Consider the following 14,921-nt stretch of genomic DNA (forward strand, 5'->3'; position numbering starts at 1 on the left):
AATAAAATAAATAAATAAATCATAAAAATTATAAAAATGTTAAATGTATTGCTATGTATGAATTTTTAATGTAGTCACTCTGATTATAAAGTTCTATTACTCAAAGGCTATCAGGTGAAATGTCTGCGTATTTTGAGGGGCTTTGGTACATATTGGAAAAGTGTGATCGTGTTTGCTTTCTGCCACCTTTCATTCTTGTCCCCCCTGGCTTGCTATGTTCGGTTGGTCCTCGCCTTCCATCCCAGCTCATGATTTGTCCTTCGTCAGGAACAGGGAACATACTGTGTCCATCTTCTCTGTGCTCGGCAACACCTCATCTGCCTCTCAGTCAGCATGGCTGGGCTGTGGTGAAGTGCAGCTTACACTGAGCATGCTCAGTGTCTGTACTGAAAGTTAGACACTCCCAAGTGTGTCAGATGAACCAGGGACAACTCTTTGTTAAACTTAACAACATGCTAGGGAGATACTTCGTAGGTAAGGTTCCTCAGATGGTTAATTTCCTCTTTCGTGGGCAGAGTTAATGTTATACTTTTCTCATACAGGCCTGATTTAACAAGGCACATGTGAAGATAGATTTTTATATACGTACTCAATTTTCTTTTTTTTTTTTCTTTTTTTTTTTTTTTGGTTTTTCGAGACAGGGTTTCTCTGTGGTTTTGGAGCCTGTCCTGGAACTAGCTCTTGTAGACCAGGCTGGTCTCGAACTCACAGAGATCCGCCTGCCTCTGCCTCCCGAGTGCTGGGATTAAAGGCGTGCGCCACCACCGCCCGGCTCAATTTTCATTGGAAATAGCTTTGAACCTGTTTGTGCATTTAAAATGAACAAGTACATTGACCTCATATTCCATCTGCCACTTGGGATGCCTGTACTTTTAAATATAACACACATCACACATTCATTACTTTGTTCTGAATTTTTGTCTCTTCTTTATTTCTTGCCCAGGTCAAGGTATTCAGATGTTAACTGTACTCACAATATAGAAGCGAGCATTCCAGATATCAGATTATTGTAATAACAGGACTTTGACATTGCACTAAGAAAACACGCCATTCCATTTGGTGTATACACAATGTCCTGAACAGTTATTATGAGTAATTAATTTTTCCATGCTGACATAAGAAATTTTATTGGCTCTTCGAAAACTAGTTTCGACTAGCTTGTAGACTGACCACAGAGAACAAAGCAAGTGAAAATAAAAAAAAAAAAATCCAGCCACTAATCCTTAAAGGTCAGTTCTTTAAAGGCATCTCAGTGTAGTTAAACCAGTGCCTCTCTTCCGGAAGAGTAATGTTACTCTAGATGAGAACTCTGTTCTCTTAAACATTCAGTTTTATCGTTCTGCATTTGCTGCTGCCTCTTCCTGCATTGCAGTGTCTGCTGCTGGTAATCCTCCCCAGAGCTCTGCATAATAGTCCTAGCTGGGCACGTGCTGACTTTCAGAGCCACCCACCTGGGTACCATGGTCGGAGCCCAGCTGTCAGTGCCTCAGTTCAGAGCCCCGAGGTCTGCAGTAGCACCTACGCTGAGTGAGCTGAGCTGAGGTTTCATAATGGCAAGTATTTCAGTTTTTCAAGTGTTTACCCACGATGCACTTGTGAGGTAGTCTCCCAGTCGTTTGTGGGACTCATGGCAGCCCTACAGACCATTTCCCTTGTAGAGCTTTGGTCTAGAGAGGCTACGTCTCTGATTCCAGGTCACACGCCTATAGCCCAAAGTAGAGATGTTCAAACCCCGGTTTAGGTTTTGTTTTGTTTTTTAACGTTAGACCTATGTCCTTTCCCTCAGAAAGATACTCCTGTCTTTTCATGCATCTGTTTATTCTGTTGATAGCCAGGCCCAATAAAAAAATCTCAGGGAAAGAAAGGAATGGTAAAGTTAGACAATTCAGGCCTTCTGGAAATATCTTTGCTGAGAATTATCAACCTTTGTCAGTACAACCAACTCCCCACCTCTCCAACCACCTTTGAAGAAGTGTTTGTTTTAGCTACTCCTGAGATACAGTGAATAGAAAATTGAGAGGAAATACACAGATTAAAGATAACATCTCCTCACAATTTTAATCATCACTGATTTGATCCATACGGGCACTTGTGGAGAATACATTGTCCAGTGTGACACAGGTAATAGTAGCAAGGACACTGGAGGAAAATGGTCTGCTTTGAAATTCAGACAACCTAAAACTCAGCTGAGAATAGAGAGCCACGATGGGGACCGTGATGTGGCCCGAGAGGCTGAATAATGCAGGAGCATATGAGCGGACAGAAGATTGACTTTCTCAAGCTACCTTGTTCCTCCCGATTCTGAGCAAAATGTTTCTTTTTAGATGTTTTAAAATTGTTTGCTGAAGAATGCCAAAGATTATTCTTAAGTTTAATTTTAGTCATGAAGTTTTTATGGCCGCTTGTTTTCAGCAAGGGCTGTTTCAAATAGTGTCTCCTAGAGAAGGTAGACAGCTTATAACATCTGCCTTTCAAATTTCCCAAAGATACTAATGTTCGTTTGCACGTAATCCCCCTTTGAGGTCTTTACTTTTCTAGCACCTGGTTTTCAGATGAGGAAACTCGGGCCCGACTTGATCACTAGCAGTGAAGTAATACGGTCAGGACAGAACTCAGGTCCGCATGGTTTGCTGCCGACATCCAGGTACTTAAAATGCCAACTCTCCAACACAGAGAGCGCTGAGCAAGTAGTTAGGAAGCTCATTGTTCACTGAATAAGAGGCTGCCTTCAAGGTCATAGAAATAGAAAGGGCTGCAGCTGAAGCTTTATAAAATAGGCTGTCTTCAGCAGTGTTCCAGCAACATCATAAAACTAAAGGAATAAAAAGGAAATTGCTTAAGGTCGGGCCTGCGGCTCTGTGAAGTTCTTCACAACATCTGAGACTTGAGGGCTCTTGCAGGACATCCTCTCCTCTAGAGCTGGGCAGAGTGCAATAGTTTCCTCTTGGAAAATTCCTTCAGGTCATGAAGGGTTTTCATTGTCAAAGGGGATGACTTTTTTTTTTATCATTCTCTCCTGAGTTCATGCTTATGACTTTGAGGTGACCTTGACTTTGGCTCTTGGCACACGCAGCACAAGGCAGCAATGCTCCTCACTGCAGCAGCGCAGATGGAGCTCTCCCACACATTAAGCTACCACTGCAAGCACACCCACACTGTAAAGCGTCGGTGCTTCTCCCTTGTAACAGCATCTAGAGAGTCAAAGTTCAGTGGCCTAGCTGTGCTCTCTGGATGGGGTTTTGAGTCTCCCAAGGCAAAATGGCATCTTTCTACCCTAATCAGTAAGGCTGTAATTGGACCAGGACCATCTGCTAGGCACTTCACCGTATTTATGGATCTCATTTTCTCCCTGTGTGCTCCTTTCTACTGCCCAGGTCAGTGGGGCAATGAGGAGCAGGTTAAATTGTAGAATATTGCATGCAAGTGATTCATTGCAGGTCTATTTTATCCACCAGTGCTTCCTCACCATAGCCATTGCCTTTCCTGATGTAAGATACCTTTAAAGGGCTGACGCTCCTTAATACTAAAATATTGGAATCTTGGACCATCAGCCTGAGTCTTTGGGATATTTCCTAGTGAGGGCTATTCCACTGTGTAAACAAAATTAGCTAGCAACTTCCCTGGGTGAGTTGGGTTTGCTGAGAAAGAAAGGCCTTCCTTTCTTTCCCAAGGGGGGCATAAATTCTCACATCCCTGTGGTACCCAAGCTAGAGCACTGATACGTTGACGTCCATCTGAAGGCATCCCTGCAGTGAGAGTCAGCTACCAAGGACATGCATGGCGCATCTAGTGTAAGTGGTGACAAGAGAGGGTGGAAGAACTAGGCTGGGGAAACTCATTGATCATGTGGCTAGTGCAACCCCCAGCAGGTCAGGTATAGTTAAGTGTCCCTGCTGTTTGGAAGGTAAGCTTCTTCCTTTAAAAATGACTAGCCTCACCTGGCAATTTTGCTTGTGCAGGCAGCACACTGAGCTGCCATACCTGTTTGAGAAGATGGTCCACTATTGTAGGGACATTCCGGCATTATTGCTGGTTATCAGTGAGGCCAAGAGCTTTCCCCCCAAATATCCTTGAGAAGGGAATGTTCACAAAGTCAGTGTGGATGTGAAGTCATAATGGTCGTTTTGGCCCATTCCCACATCACAGGGTAATCCTGCCATGCAGTAACAGCCATTTAAACCAGAGTACAAATAATTGATACATTCTCACTGAATCATTGGCACTATCAATTTGATGACAAATGTTAATTTTTCAGGTACTATAAATGAATAGTCACTCCTTGTCTATCTAGGCCTGCCAAAGCCAAGTATGTGCATGAGCTACACTCTTTGGCCTAATTCTAACCACCAAGTCTTCCCCTAGACTATATGCTGACTGCAGATCATATTAGATATTAGATATACAAGTTTGTGCAAAGACACGTAACCTTAGCTTCAGTTTCTTAATCTCTAAAATGGTAATAGTAATGACATGCAGTCCCTGTTGGAGGTGTTGTAGATTAAATGAGAGTAGAGAGCTTAGCGTGGCACTGAGCATATACTAAGAGTCCCCTAATTACTACTAGGAATGTTCTACCATGGTTGTTGACTCAAATGAGATCCAAACTGGTTTATAAAAATGGATTTATTGTGGTTATGCCACAGCCCTCGGTATTCAGCTCTCTACCTGTCTGATGTTTTAAGCTATAGGCCTGAATGGGGCTAGAGAGGAAACTGCCCCGACTGGCCTCACTGTAAATTCCTGACATCCTCCCACTCTCTGGGGTGAGTAGTTCACACTTCTTCCCTAGCCTCAGACAAGCCCAGTCCTCACTCTCCCTCTTGGCTAGTGCTCTCCTTGCTGGTTCAGCGAATTGGAGAAAGTGCGGTGGCGTGGGGGTGGATCGCTCCTGTCAAGGCCATGCTTCCTTTCTATAACTAAGAACGACTGCTGTCCCTCAGGCAAAAGTCACCCTTCCACTTAAGCACTGGATCACTGTACATGAACGTAACCTCAGGTTTTATTTGAATGTGGGCAGATTTTCCTATGATGTCCCTTTTCAGTTCCAGACCCATGGGCACAATACCATACTGCTTCATTTCGTCACAATACTATCCTTGGTCGCCTGTGGTCAGATAGTTCCTCCGTTCGTCCTTGCTTCTCATGACTGACGGTTTTGAAGAATATTATTTCATAGCACAGTCCCCAATTTATAGTAGTGTCTTTTCTCACGATTGGACTTCATTTTGGAAGGTGCAGCCATCTCTGTGGGGGTCAGTGTCCCTGCCAGCCACATGACATCTTGGAGATGTTAACCTGTCACTTGGCTCAGTTGACATTTGTGCCAGTGTCTTACATATTTGGCTTACTGATGCTGATCCTTTTGGTTTTAGTGTTTTGTGGGCTCTATCTTTTTAGAAAATAAGTTACAAAATTTGCATGATTTCTTCCACTTACTTCTCTGATACTACAACAGTGTGGAATATGGTAGACCGTTGTTGCCTGCTTTTACTCTCCTTTGTACTCTTTCTTTACTCGCTGGTTCTTTGTTCTTGGGGGGCCACCACCAGCTCCCAAATAAATCCACACACAGAGGCTTTTTCTTACTTACGAATGCCCAGCCTTAGCTTGGCTTGTTTCTAGCCAGCTTTTCTTAAATTACCCTGACTAGTTTTCCCTTTGGGCTATTTTCTTTTCTTATGTCTGTGTATCTTGCTTTCACTCTTACTCCGAGCAGGCTCAGTGGCTGGGTGGCCGGGTGGCCGGGTGGCCGGGTGGCCGGATGGCCGGGTGGCCGGGTGGCCGGGTGGCCGGGTGGCTGGCCCCTGACGTCCTCCTCTCCTTGTTGTCTCTTGCTCCTTCTTCCTCCCGGATTTGACCTTCTATTTAGTCTCTCTGCCTGCCAACCCCACCTAACCTTTCTTCCACCTCGCTCTTGGTCGTTCAGCTCTTTATTAGATCAACAGGTATTTTAGATAGGCAAAGAATGACAGCTTCGCGGAGTTACACAAATGCAGCGTAACCAAAAGTATCACATCTTAAAATAATATTCCACAACAGTAGATTTACTAAGTATTTGTTCAATGAAGGAGACGTTTAGTACCAACAATTCTTGATAGTCAGTAAAATTTCAAATGGCTTACATTAATTTAAGATGTAGGGGATAAAGCTGATTGATAATTGCTCCAGCATTTCAGTGAAATTGTGTTAAACAAAAACAAAACTCAAAGAATATTACGCTGAGTTCCCAAACACCAGTAAGGATGTTATTAGTGGCATTGGTGCATTTTAATATGGAAAATATAGAGGCTGTGCCGAAATATTCGCAAACTGTTTTTGCTGTCAAAATAGTATATCTATATGTGTACGACATGGATTTTGAAATGCATATATATTATTGAGTGCTAAGCCAAGATGCCATGTGGATCACTTCACATTGTTAATGGTAAAATTACTTAAAATGCCTCAACAATTTTCAAGTATATAATAGTACCATTAAAGTCAGTGTGATATAAAGTGAATTTACTGGATGTATTCCTTATGTAGAGTTGAATTTTTACATCATCTGAGCAATTACTTCCCAGTCTCCCTTATGTTCTCTGCGTCCATTATTCTCACTCTTGAGGTCCAAGTAGTATTTAAATAAACAAAGTATTGGATGATTCTGTTTGTACCCTACATAAATTGGAAACCAAATATATGCATACAATTTACTCTAGATTCCTGAAACTTCATTTCTTAACCTTTGCCCTTCTAGGCTATGCTCTTGGCATAGACAAGCAATGTTCTTCCCTTAGTGCAATGGTTCTCAACCTAAGAGTCATGATCCTGCTGGAGGGTCACATATCAGATATTTATATTAGGAATCATAAAAATAACAAAATTACAATTATGAAGCAGCAATGGAAATCATTTTGTGTTTGGGGGTCACCACAACATGAGGAACTGTATTACAGGGTCACAGAATTAGGAAGGATGAGAACTGCTGCCGTAGATTGTTGGACTTTGTCCTTCCAGCCACCATTTCTAAGTTTGTTTTCTTTGCTTGGCACACTCTAACCTTTTTCGTGAACACCACTCCTCTTTCCCCATTTCTTTCCTGGGCCGGCACCTACTCGTGTGAATAGTGCCTCCTCCAGGAAGCCCGTACAGGGTCAGCCGCCTCTGAACATGTCTGTTGCTTCCACACTTGCTCTTCTGAGAGCAGTTGTCAGCTGCACTATGACTGTGTGTTTACTTGCCTGCAACCGCTGTTCGGTGGGAAGCGTGCTCATCCTTCTATTCTTTGTTGAACAAGTGACCTGTTTAACCTGAAGATCAAGGATCTCACACATTGCACCAAGAACCAGGTGTAGAATGATATATTACCATGACATCAGCAATACATAAGTAATAAGTAATTGCGTGCATTGTTTAGATTAAAACCAGTCATCTCACCATGCTCCTTGATGACAGCTTTTGTGTTATATACAGTTTAATGCAACATGTTATTATGTAGTAAGATAAGAGATGAGGGATTAAGACATATGCATGGTGAGATTGCTCTAATCAGGTACCTTTGTATATAGTTCACTTGATCTAATCTCTGCTGTTAGAAAGCTATTGTCCCAGGACCTTTTATTACCATACTTACTTAACAAGTTCAGTACAGGCTGTCCACATACCTGACCAATCTGTATCATTATGAGCAAGCCAACAATATGGATCAAAAAATAGTAACTTTTTTTCATCAAAAAATTTTTTAAACCTCAGTTACTTATATGCCCAACAGTATCTGTGTTGATTTATAACTTTCAAAAAATTATCATGTAGTTAGAGGCTAAATATTTGTGTTTCCTTCCAAAATGTATATATTTGAGCCTTACCACAACTGTGATGGTGTGTGGAGATGGAACCTTTGGGAGTTGCTCAGGCTTAGGTTAGGCCATAGGATGTTGCCTTCGTGGTTGGACCTGTTAGTATAAAGAGAAAGAGGGATTTTCTGTCTCCACATGGCCATCAAAGAAAGACTATTTGTGCATACAGTGTGAAGACAGTTGTTTAGAAGCCAGAAAGGAATCAGTCACCAAAACCTGGCCCCTGCCAGCACCCTGGTCTTGGAGTGCCAGCCACAGAACTTTGAGAAGTCGGTATCCTCTGCTTAAGTATCTTTATTTTGTTATAACAGTGTTTGCTAGTTTTCATCAGCTAGAGTCACCTGGGAAGATGGAATCTCAGCTGAAAAGCTGTCACAATCCAGCTGTGATATCACTATCCAGGCCTGTGAGCACATCTGTAGAGCACTTTTTTGATTAGTGATGGAAGTGCCCAGTCCACTGTGGGCCCTGGAACCTAGAACCATTGGGTCAGTTGTTCATATCAAAAAAAGTCACAGAGACCAAGCCAGTCAGCAGCCTCCCTCTGTGCTTTCTGCTTCAAGCTCCTGCCTTGAGGTTCTGCCATGACTTCTCTCCCTGGAGGACTGTGATATGCGAGTGTAAGCCAAGTAAACTTTTCCTTCCTCAAGTTGCTTTGGTCTCCAAATATTACCATAGCAACAGAAAAGCCAACTATAGCAAGCAGCCTGAACCAGCAAGGCCTAGCTCATCTGCTCTTCAGAGTGCCAAACATTTCCAAGGGGTCTTTCAGTTTTTCCAGAAAAATGCAGCTAATGAGAATGATACAGACCCAGAAGACACCCACAGCACCTTGGAAAGATTTCATTCCCTTGACTGTTCTATCATTTACCACGTTTGTCCTCAGGTGTAATTCCCTTGTGTAGCAACAAGTCAGTAGGTCCAATGTTGAAGTGCTTGAGACGTTTGCACAAGGCCTTCATCTAAGAGTACGGGGTAGGCCTGGTGACTCAAGGTTGGAATCCTCTCACTCAGTAGTAGATGCAGGCCCATGAGTTGAGGGTGGCCTGGATTATATAGTGAGACCCTGTCTAACCTCTCTTTCTCTCCCTCTTTGCGTACACACACACACACACACGCACACACACACACACACAGACATGCACATAGACATGCACACAGACACACACACAGACAATGCACACAGCAATACACACATGTAGTAATAAGAGCAGCGGGGCTGTGTCCCCAGCACCCCGGCCGCCTGCTAGCTTATGCCGGAAATAACAACACACAAACTGTATTCATTTAAACACTGCTTGGCCCATTTCTATCTAGCCTCTTCTAGGCTAATTCTCGCACCTGGACTAGCCCATTTCTAATAAGGTGTGTAGCATCCCAAGGTGCGCTTACCAGGAAGATTCTAGCCTATGTTCATCCTGGGTTGGAGCTTCATCACGTGTGCCTCAGAGAGCAGAGCTATCACATCTTCCCAGGAGAGGGAAGCACGGCGTCTCTGAGCTCACTTCCTCTTCCTCCCAGCATTCTGTTCTCTTTACTCCTCCCACCTATGTTTTAACCTATCAGGGCCAAGCAGTTTCTTTATTGCTTAACCAATGAAATCAGCAGATTGATATATGACACTCCCACTTCACACACAGACGCACACAGACATGCACACAGAGAAAACACACACAGATATATACACAGACACACACAGACATGCACACTAACACACAGATACACATGCACACAAGAATATAAACTTATGTAGTATATGCATAACTCTTAGAAAACCCATTTTACCATGAATTAATGGAATTTTGACACTTTTTATGCCAATACTATAAAAGTGAACTAGATTAATAAGAAATGATAAAAGAGATATAATAAAGTTCATTGTCTGTACACTTTTTATACTTTGATTCTACCTCCACCAAGAAAACATATGCTTTACTAATCTTTTCAAGCAATCTTGACCTTAGATCATTTTCTGGACATTTTATAGACACCGGTAGCCCAAAGGATGCTTGGAAGACATTTAAAGTATACTCTAAATTTAGTTCAAGTTTTAAAACTGAAAATGAAAATATAGTTCTAGGCCAACTATTGATCTCCATTTTTTAAAAATGAAAACTGGAGGCAGACACCTTCAGTTACTTTCCTCAAATTGTAATTTATAACCCAGGAAGGCAGGGGTGCTTGTTTAGCTCAGTATGTAAAATCATTCACGCTCCGATATTACTTACCTGATACCAGGGATCTAAAAACTCAAGGGGATGTACTCTTAATTAGCTGAAATATTATTGTAGCTGTATCCAGCAGGAGAAGCTGGGTGAAGGTATTGCTTTTTCTAAGTTCTTTGACCTTATATAGTGAGCATTCATTCTTATCCCGTGTTTGTACTTCATATATTGGCAGCAAGCTCTGCAGTCTATCAGGACCCCAGAATCAAAAGGAAGGAAAAGAAAACTTGGTAAAGGATATCCTAGCTTTTATGACTGCTAGGCATAAGTTGCACATGTTCTTACTTTCCAGGGGAACACTAAGAATATTTATTCTCAGACAGTTCTGATGACTAAATCACGATATGGCTTCCATGTGCTCTTGAGAACCCTATACCCCACAGTTATCCATGTGTCTGATATGTATGCATGTGTGTACCTATGTGTCTCTGTTTATATGCAAACATATGGCATTGCAACTGTCACAGAAAATAATTAATTAGAACATGGTTATCTCAACTAGAAATTTGGATACATAGCTGTAAAAGATATTATGTCAATTATCAAACTTTCCTAATAAAACCTCATTCTATCAACTATTAGGAGATAAATCTTAGACTCTGGAGCCTTGCTGCAGAGCATTGGGAGCACAGTGGGTAGGGGTTGAAGTGGAGCCTTGGCACTGGCTGGGCAAAGACTGCAATAACGAGGAGAAAATGTGAGATCTCCAGGACAACCCAAAAATCTTGATCCAAGGAAGCAAAAATTCTGCAGATGTAAGATGCAGCTAGTTGCATCAGATATGACAGAATAGACCAGGGAACTGTGTGGTAAGAGGTCTTTAAAGTGGGCACTGGGTCCTAGGGGTGACAGCGATGGTCTCTCGCAGTACGTCCACTAGAAACCTCAGTGTGCCTCAAGTTCAAAGTCATAATTCTTCACATCAGCCTCTTCCAAGGGAATCATCCCCCTGCTTTTTCTATTTTAATTTTTGGCATCTGGCCAGCAAGGCTAGAAAGTTGAGAATAATTGCATGCGCCTAGAACACCCACATCCTCTCAGCTTCATGCAGATTTCTGTTCCTAAATATGTCTAGGAGCCTTCTTTGCCACCCGTCTGTATCTCACAGCTATTCAGGCCCTTGTCGGCACTTGCCTGGCTATCTGTGACCTCCCAGCTGGTTGCCTGGCATCTGGTCTGCTTCTATCAAATCCATTATATGTCAAATATTTATGACTGCACAATAAGTGGTCTTGATGCAAATTAAAGCACCAATAAGTACTTACAACGGATTCCTTTTCCTTTGGGCCAGGAATGCAGGGAGCACTTAGTTATGTTTATATCATAGAGTCTTATAACACTGCTTACGTCAAAGGGATCTGCTTGGGTTCCACTTTCAAGGTGAATCTGTCACTTGGCTTGTATACTGATGTGTACTGATGCACAGAGTTCTCCCTTCTTCCCCGATGGTCTCTTCCACAGAGTCAATGACTTGAAACCAGCCATGGTGGCGCACACCTTTAATCTCAGCAGGTAGGAGTCAGTCAGGCGAATCTCTGTGAGTTTGAAATCAGTCTGGTCTACATAATGAGTTCCAGGCCAGCCAAAGCTATACAGTGAGACTCTGTCTCCCAACCTCCCCCACCCCAAAACAAGACTAAAAACAAACAAACAAACAAAAGTTTTCAATTCAGAATGACTTACTTCCTATAGGACAGTAGCTTACTTCCTATAGGACAGTAGTCTTAAATTGCCCAGGCAGAGGTTGCAGTTTCTCTTACATCCTAATTTGAGAGTCGCCCGTTAGCACCTAGAGAGTTCTGTGTTGATGTAGTAGTCTATTGAAGAGAGGGCACTACATAGGTATGAATGGTGCAGGAGCAACACCGTCGGTGCTTGCCTCAGCTTGATCCTTATAAACTAACCTGACTATTTAAAGGAATACAGTGACTGTATAGTTTGGATAGAGAGATCGAGAATGTGAAGGTGTGGCACTGTTACAGAGAATGATGGGAAAGAGGCAGCAGAGTGCCCCATGAACAGAAAGACCAGGGGTCAGCTAACGATCTCCAGGCATTGCAGATGTAGAATCAAAGTGCGGAGTTCAGGTGTAATGCCATGCTGAAATTTTACTTATATTTTTCAGACTAGGTGTCACTGTGTAGCACAGGCTAGCATGCTCCCACCGTAGTTGACTGCTGGGATGACAGGCATGCACCATCATGTTTGGCTCGGTGTTAGGACTTTAACAGTAACACACTGTGTAAGAGTGCGAGAACCTGGCTGAGAGGCCTGCTGGGCACGAGTTCAAATCACTAACAATTCATGAGCAGTCTGGGTAGAAATTAAGCGATGTGTAGGAAGAAAAGGATTATCAGAAGAACATAGAGTAATGGGAGAACGCACCATTAACATAAAATTTTCTGCTCAAGAACTTTGGGGGGGGCGGGGGCTACATTCAAGCCATAGCTAGATCCTGGACTCCAAATATTAAGAGACAGAAACTGTTTCTGACTTCAGAAAGCACTTAAAGGTTAGGGACTGAAGAGAGTTTGAGTTAATGGTTAGGGATTGTGGCTTCAAATCCAAATATGGCCTATCTTCCAGGTAATGATAGTGTACTTATATTTGTTTCTTAGTCTTGATAAATGAGAATTGTATAAAATTTTATAGTTAAAGGCAACTGGCTGAAGGGAACACTGGGCCATCTATCTCTTCTCTGAAAATTTCTGGGCTATCATTTCACAAATAGTTAGTGGCTGGAGATGTAGCTTAACTTGTATAAGCAAGGCTTTAGGTTCAACCCTCAGTACTACCAAAATCAATCAGTCAATAGCTTTTTAAAAAGAAGATATAAGATGCAATGTCAGAGACTCTGAGTATTCATGGTGGGGTAAGTAGGAGTGATTTTCCTAAATGACCAGCAAGCAGAGACATACCGTTCAAATTTCTGTGGGAGGGAAGCACAGAAAGCTGACTTGGTGACCTTCACAGAATGTGGTCCCCAAGCTCTCTGAGGATGCCATCTTCCTGCCTCTATAGGTGACTGCCGAGTTGCCAGCTCCTGGGACCATCAGTACTGGGTGCAAACAGCTCATCCATGGCCAGATGAATAGGAACTACTGGAGGAGCTGGAGTGTTGTTTCTGCTTGCTATTAATCTATCTGTTCATGTTTTCCTCTATTTTCCAGGAACTCAAGTTCATTCATCATGGCCTTTACTTACTCCAGAAAGGTAAACAAATGACTATGAAGCCATTCATCAACATTTAGAGGAAGAATGGAGAAGAATTCATAAAGGGGATTAAATTTTGCTGAGGAAGTAAAAGATATGTCTTCATTTTTACAAGGCTCCAGTATTCTTCATAAGCTCCCTAATAAAACTCGTTTTTCCCATTTATTAAAGGAGAAACCATACAACTCTGTTTAGAAATCTCTTCCCCAAACAACCCCCTTACTCTTTAATGAGGAACAAAGACAGTAATAACTACCATTTATGGAGTCCTTGGCGTTATAGCAGACAATTGGGTACATTATTTTATTCTCTTTCCCCCAGCAGCCTCGACACTTACTAGCTCTGTTTTGCAAATCAAGAAAATGAAACTCAGAAAAATTAAGTATCTTGTGGTCCTGACCAAAATGACAACAAGCCAAGGTTTGAATGCAGTCTGATTCCCAAGCCTTCACCCTGAAAACGTTTCTATACCAAGGTGCAATGTGTATACAGTGTGATTCACTGTCTTCATGCACAGCTCTGTGAGTTTTGTATAGTGCTTAGGTATTGACCACCATAATCCAGATGTGGGGTGATTCTGAGGCTCAAACACATTCTTTCATGGTCCTCCTTGCTCACCCCTGGCAACCACTGCTCAGCTTTCTTGACCCAAACATGACATGGAAATCGTAGAGTAAGTGTTTCAGTTCTGCTGGGAGCTTCACCCATGGCAGAGTGTACATCAGCAGTTCTTCCTTTTCCCCTCAGCAGCAGTCCACTGTGCTGTGCCTCAGAGTGCGCTGTGCTGACATTCACTAAATGAAGAATGTGTGGGTTATTTCTAGCTTCAGGTCGGGCTGCTGCTGCTGCTGCTGCTATTACTACCTCTCTCTCTCTCTCTCTCTCTCTCTCTCTCTCTCTCTCTCTCTCTCTGTGTGTGTGTGTGTGTGTGTCTGTCTGTCTGTCTGTCTGTCTCTCTCTCTCTTTCTCTGCACAAACATAATTTTTATTACTCCTGGGTCAGATTAGGAGTCAGTTTCTGGTTTATATGGAAAGGGTATGTTTGACTTTACAAGCAATCCTGCTGAACTTGAGATTGCCTTAGTGGTTTGAGTCATTTTCCTGTAACTGTTCTGGAAGGGGCTAATCAGGCGAGTTAAAAGCAGAAAGATTGAAGGCTGCACCACATACGTCTCGCTGCAAATGCTATACCTTGTTAAGCTGGACTTTCAGCTAAAGTCTAATCATAGCAGAGTCAACAGGAAAAGGAAAGATCATTTCAGCAGGACAGGTCACTTCATGGGACCTGACAAGGTATGTGTTGACAGCTGTCCTCTTTCTACCCATCTTTCCTTCCTGTCATTTCATAAGTTAGAAAAATAGCAAACTGGAGGTGATCAGTAAATAGTCCAAAGTAAACCAGAAAGAAAGCAACCATGAAGTCCTACTTACACAGTAGGGTAAAGATATATGTGAGCTACCAATATAAGATGATTTTTTCTAGACCTAGGAAAATAAAATAACCAACAAGAAAGAAAATTATTTAAGAATTCAGCAAACATGTCTTGCCACTTTAAGTACAAAACCCTGTGTGCTGTTTCCAGGAACCATAGGAGGTTAAGGAGAAATACTAGATTGCTTTTACTGCATTAGAGCCGTGGACGAGGCT

The sequence above is a fragment of the Microtus oregoni genome, unplaced genomic scaffold, assembly GCF_018167655.1.
Source record: "Microtus oregoni isolate MIOR12 unplaced genomic scaffold, Mior012 000006F_ref0000085, whole genome shotgun sequence".
NCBI classification, from domain to species: Eukaryota; Metazoa; Chordata; class Mammalia; order Rodentia; family Cricetidae; genus Microtus; species Microtus oregoni.